At 51.8% G+C, this 6024-nt stretch overlaps 1 protein-coding gene across 2 annotated transcripts in view; it reads right to left on the bottom strand.

Moving 5' to 3' along the window:
- Positions 1-6024, bottom strand: part of KCNC4 (potassium voltage-gated channel subfamily C member 4) — a 46320-nt gene that overhangs the window by 10085 nt on the left and 30211 nt on the right. The window contains exon 4 of one of the 2 annotated variants that reach the window (XR_006712587.1): positions 4312-4443. The exons of the other annotated variant lie outside the window; for it this stretch is intronic. The gene's annotated coding sequence lies outside the window, so the exon portion shown is untranslated. The remainder of the gene's footprint in view (positions 1-4311; positions 4444-6024) is intronic. 2 annotated transcript variants of the gene reach the window in all.

Raw genomic sequence — 6024 nt, 5'->3', positions numbered from 1 at the left:
GGTCTGTTAAACAAAGCTTCACTATGACAGGGCAGGAGTATGCAGTCATCCTTTTGACCTTATCTAAATTTTGGATAATTTAAATTTTCCCTAATATAGTTAATATCCTAACATCTACATAGGTTCCTTGGCCCAATTAGCAGAAGTACAGGGAAGGTGAGTCCAAACTATGACTCTTAACACAGTTTGTGCAGGGGTGTGTGGGTGGCTCAGTCAGTTAAGCGTGGGACTCTTGATTTCAGCTCGGGTCACCATCTTGCGTTTCGAGACATCGAGCCGCGGGTGGGGCCTGTACCGTCAGCGTGGAGCCTGCTTGGGCTTCTCTCTCTCTCCCTCTTTCTTTGCCCTTCCCCAGATCACGCTCTCTCTGAAAATACATAAATAAACTTAAAAAAAAAAAAAAGTTTTGTGCAAGGCATTCAGGTAAATACCGAGTGCAAACAAATGCTCTTGTAAAGGTGTATCGGGGGCTGTGTGGGGAGAAAATTCTGCTGGTGGGATGGGTGGATCAGGAAAGACTTCCCAAGAGATGAGTACTTTTCACAAGGTAGAGCAAGTGGGGGCTGCTTCGAGCAACCTGCTAAAGCAGGACAGTGAAGAAGTTCAAAGAACACTCCTCCTTGAATGTGTGGGGAGGGAGGGACAGGAAATGAGGGTTGATGGGCCAGACGGTCAAGGGTCTTGGGCATCTCACCTTTACCCAACAGGGAGCCATAGAAGGGTTTTCAGAAAGGGAAGGCCATGGTCAGACTTGTCTATTAGGAAGACCCTTCAAACAGCTGTTAGCCGTATGGCTGGTGGAATTTTCCAATTCTTTCCCCTCTCGTTACCCCAGTGGTGAATGGGGATGAAGTCTGCATCAAGGTTGGTAGCTAAAAATATTTCCTAGGCATCAAATTACAGATGTGATGCCCAAATCCAGAGTGAAGAAGGCACTGGCCAAGCGGGCAAGGTGGCTTCTGAGGTCAGAACAGAGTAAAGATTCTTTCTGGGACCTGTGGAGGGGCTGCAGGTGGCTTTTGTGGATTAGTGACTTAGTAGCCAATACCCTGGCAGCCTTTGGGGCCAAGTGAGTACAAAGTAAGAGAAATCTCAGCTTGGCATTCACTCAGCCACTGGCCAAGTGAGGCAGGCCAGGACACAGGTTTGGGCTGTGTTTATCCCCATCATCTGGATAGAGATAAGGGCTGCCTTTGATTTCTCTTGCCCTTTACATCTGAGAAGCTCAGAGTACTTCATGGGCATTCTCGAAGATGCTGGTCTCTCACTCTGGCAAGAGGAGGGTCAGACAAGGGCACGGAAAGCTGCGACGGGCACAAATGGTGCCAAGAACCAGGAAGAACTCCTGAATTTTCTTGAGACACCCTCCTTGGTCCCCCAGCTCATCAATGTCAGAGAAGAGGAAGCTAACCTGTGTTACTTCTAGTTCTATCTGAAGTGCACAGAACAAGCCACTTTGGGCCAAGAGCCTTGGCCCCAAGGAAGGTGAGACGTAGCGTAGGGAAGGAGAGATTTCGGGATGGCTTGGTAATCAGTGTCTGTCTTGGTGGTGTGTGCAGTGAGGGTGGGCACCGAGGGGTCCTCGGTCAGCTTCCTTACAACTGATGTGTCACTAAGTGGCCTGTCCGCCAGCTGGCTGTGTTCCAAATATCTGACATGGGTGTGGTTGCCTTCCCGCCACGGTTGAGACCTTCTGTTGACAAAGACCTCCTCTCTTCCGTCCTCCACCAGAGCTAACCCTCCTGCCCCGGCACCTCCTGGAAAGGCTGTAGGATGGCCTGGGCTCTTTCCGGTTTAGGTCTCCCCAGAAATCCTCTAGTAGAGCCTACCTGCTCAATTTGGGAAGGTTCCTTAGTGTTCATCCAGGAAAGAGGGGGGAGAGGGAGGAAGTTAAGCTTTACGAATGAAATGTCAGGTACTGCGCTAAAGCAGTAAGAATGCAGGATCTTAATCGAGCCTTTGGGGGAACCTGCTAAGATGGGCAGTGTTATCCCCAATTTTATAAGCGCTGTAGCTCAGCAGACAAGTTGTCAAAGATAGCACAGCCAGCGGTAGATGCAAGGCTAGAGCTCCGGTTCTCCAGTTCCTGTCCACGGTCAGTCCCAAGGAGAGCTGATCTAACTCTAGAGAGATCTGTGATAGAGCAAAAACCCCAGAGTGACGTCTGGCTAAAAGGAGCCACCAGGGGCCACCTGGCTCCATCTGCTTTCACAGTCTGTGCTGGCCCAGCCTCTAACTTCCAGACTAATTGTTCTTCACATTGGTGGGGAGTGGGCACAGCAAGTCTGATGAAAGATTCGAATCCTGCCTGTAGAATATAACATACAAACAACGTTGGCTGCAACTTCGGGGGGCTCACGCACCCTGAGAGTCCGGAAATGGTCTTTGAGACCCAGGAAGTCTGCATAGGAGCCTAGGTGGGAAAGAGAGCCAGGGTTTGGAAGGGTGGAGGAAGACAGAAACAGTGCTATGGGGGCAGGGCAGGAGCAGAGAGGTGGCCACTGACGGCCAGGGAAGGGGTCCCTGGGCTGAGCGTCAGGTGCACGGGGCACCTCCCAGGGTGAAGTGTGTTGGCATCAAGTGAGGTCACCAGAAGGCATCATGGAGCCCTGGGGGTGCTGAGGGGGGCAGGGTCCCCCAGGCCAGTCCTGGCCCATTCCTGGCCCATTCCAGAACTGGGTTTTGTTCTACAAATGGATTCAGGAACACAACTCAGAGTTCTAAACCACCATTTGGCAAGCGGATTAAGATTTCTCCCCCTAGGGCGCCTGGATGGCTTAGTTGGTTGAGCGTCCGACTTCAGCCTAGGTCATGATCTCACGGTTCAGGAGTTGGAGCCCTGCATCGGGCTCTGTGCTGACAGCTCAGAGCCTGGAGCTGCTTCAGATTCTGTGTCTCCCTCTCTCTCTGCTCGTCCCCCGCTCACACTCTGTCTCTCAAAAGTAAGTAATAAACATAAAAAAAAGATTAAAAAAAAAAAAGATTTCTTCCCCTGAAGCCAGAAGTGTCCACAATGACAATAAAAACCCAGAGTGGTCTTGGTCTCAGAGTAACCCAAACCTTCCATCCGCCAAGCAAGGGTGGGGTGGCGTCAGGCTAACCCAGCCGCCAAGGCAGCCTGTTAAAAATAATGCTTACGTAAAGAAAACACCCCCAGAAAAAGAATCCCGAGTAATCTGGGCGGGCTGGAATAAACGCCTCCTGTTCGGACCTACCTCTGAGATGAAATGATCTATTTCTTCCTTGAACTGCTCCCCCAGTTCTGTTCATTCACGTGCTTGCTCAGCAGACACCCAAACAGTGTTTTGGGTTTGCCCAGCTGTTCTATTTCCAGCCTGTTGAGTTCATTTTAGGTTCCACGGTCGGGATTGGTCCCTCCTCCTTCTCCCTCCTCCCTTTCTCGGTCCTCCTCTTCCCGCATTTTCTCACTCCTCCCGCCCCACTTCCCTTCCGACTCCTCCGTCTCCCACCCGTCCTCCCTGCCTCTCTCCCCCACCCCCCTCCAGGATCCCTGCTCTCTGTCTCTCCTCTAGTGCTTTCTCCCACGTCCCTACTCTTCGGCTCCTATGCCCCAGAGCTCGCGGGTGTGTGTAGACAAGCCCTGGGAGACAGGAGGACTGCAAGGTGGGGTGCAGGTGGTAGCCCTGGCAGCAGGCAGCTTGGCGGGTTTCTCTCTGGCTTCTCACGGTCAAGTACACAGGTATCACACAGGTGCTTCACGGCCACCAGGAGGGAAATGGCCTCACCAGCCGGTCACCTGGAGAGCATCCATGCCCCGGGGCCCCGCATCATGCTTGGACACTGCCTCTGTCCTGTCATCCCCCTAGTGAATGGCCCTAGCAAGGATTTCGGGAAAAGGGTTTCTAGTGCTTTCTGTTGTGGAAGTCACGCCTGCCAAGCCCTACTCCCCTGATTGTGTCTCTACAACACGGCGGACGTGCACAGAGCACCATTCGCCTGCCTGAGCCTGGCTAGCTGTTTCACCTATTTCACCTCTCTTTGCTCCTCCTGGCAAAAAAAAAAAAAAAAAAAAAAAAAAAAAAAAAAAAAAAAAGGCACAAGCAGCAAAGCCAGTGGCAGCTAAAATTCTGGGTGTGGGCAGTTAATCGATGACAGGAGAGGGGCCAGTGCCACGGGGCCAGCTGCAGCCTGTAGAGCCAGCGGTCAGGGGCATGGGGGTGGGGCAGAGTCAGGCTGCATGGGTTCAGGTCAAAATCGGGATGTGAAATCTGTCTGTGAGATTGCTGTCGGGCTGATCTCCATGCCTTGGTTCCTTATCTGTCACATGGAAGTGATTAAAAGAGCTCTTACCTCCTAGGTTTGTTCTGAAGATGAATCCGCACAGAAGGCTTAGGACAATGCTTGGCCTGTCAGGTGCTCAATGTGAGCTATTACTATTTCCAGAAGCACCAGCTCTCCTCTTCTGGAGGAACACCCCAGCCCCTGAGGGAAGGTCAGAGGAATGATAACCTTTCACCTCAGGTAGTGCTCCAGGGGTTCCAGAAGACCCGTCTACCCACTTCCTCACTTAACCTTCATACCTCCTGTGGATGAGGGCAGGGGAGGTTTAATTCCCATTTCACAGACGTGGAAACTGAGGCCAAGCAATGTCATGGGACTGGGCCAGGCTCCTATGGAAACAACCCTCTCCAGCTTCTCTCCCTATGGCCCACTCGGGCAGCGGGGATTTTGCCCACATTGGTGCTCAGAGAGTTGGAGAGCACAGGAGGCTCATAAAAGAACACTGGTGAAGACTGAGAACGTGGAATATGGAGAAGGGAAGAACCTGGGACACGAGCCCTTGGCTGGTCCCCGTAGACTCCAGGGACGGTCTGAAGCCATTAGCACCAGGAGAGAAAGGCCCGCTGGCCGGCCAGAGCCTGGGAAGCTGAGGGGAGTGGGGGGCTGTGGATGGGGGCACTGCTGGCAGTGGGGGGGACTGGGCTGGCACACAGTGGTGGGTGGTAGAGGGAGGGGCCCAGCATCCCAGGGAACTGTTCTGGACAGATTCTGAGACCAGACATGGGCTAGAATGACACGTGTGAACGGCAGAAGTCAGGAGTGAGCGGCTAGCTCATTCCCTGTCTACTCATTCATTCCTCCATTCATTCATTCATCATTGAGCTCCTGAGCACTGAGCAGGAGCTGGAGATAAAAGTCTTAATAAGTGAGTAAATAGTAAGTCCCCATAAACAAGTAAATAAGCAACGGGCTATCCCTGTGCTAAGTACTACACTAGAGGGGCGTACCAGGTACCGTGAGGGTATAAAGGAAGAGTCCAGGGAAGGTTCTCACCGGAGGTGACAGGTGAGCGGGCCTTGAGGGACGTATAAGTCCCTTGAGGGATGTATAAGTGTTTGCCAGGCAGGGGACTCAATACTGGAATATGGAAGGGAGTCCAAAAGGAGAGAGAGGGTCTTCGAGACAGAGGCAACTCCTATCACATATCACTTCTGATTTCCCTTTCGCGCTCCATTTTCTTTTAGTAATCAAAGCAAAGCCAAAATTCCTTGTAGAACTCTGGCCTCTACCTTGACTCACACAAGGAGCTCCTGCTTTCTCTCTCCTCTGGTCAAAACAAACAAACAAAATATCTACCCTCCCTAGAGTTCCCTGGTGTGAGGACTTCCAATAACAGAGAACAAGCTCTTACTCCATAAGCTGAGAGGAGGTCTAGTAATCCTCTGTCCTGGGAAGTGAAATATACATGGACCCTGATTTATACTACCGTGTGGATGACTGGCACAAGATACTCTTCTCTGCATATATTAGAACATGAAGAGAGGGTGGAGAGACTAGAAGGACCTGGGAAATGTGCGGGTGTTTGAGGTGCAGTAAGGGTGTAGCGTATTTAGTGAGGATAGACACAAACTCAAGAAGAGATATGGAAACCAATTTTCCAGTTCTGTCCAGGGAAAGGCAGCTGGTCACAGTGCAGCACACTATGTCCAGAGGGAGAGTGCTGCCATTGGAGCCTTCTCACACACCCCCTACCCTCACCATCCCACCACCACCCCCCCCCCC

Source organism: Leopardus geoffroyi, chromosome C1 (genome assembly GCF_018350155.1).
Source record: "Leopardus geoffroyi isolate Oge1 chromosome C1, O.geoffroyi_Oge1_pat1.0, whole genome shotgun sequence".
NCBI classification, from domain to species: Eukaryota; Metazoa; Chordata; class Mammalia; order Carnivora; family Felidae; genus Leopardus; species Leopardus geoffroyi.
The sequence above is the reverse complement of the archived record's forward strand: the minus strand, read 5'-3'. Positions and strand labels throughout refer to the sequence as shown.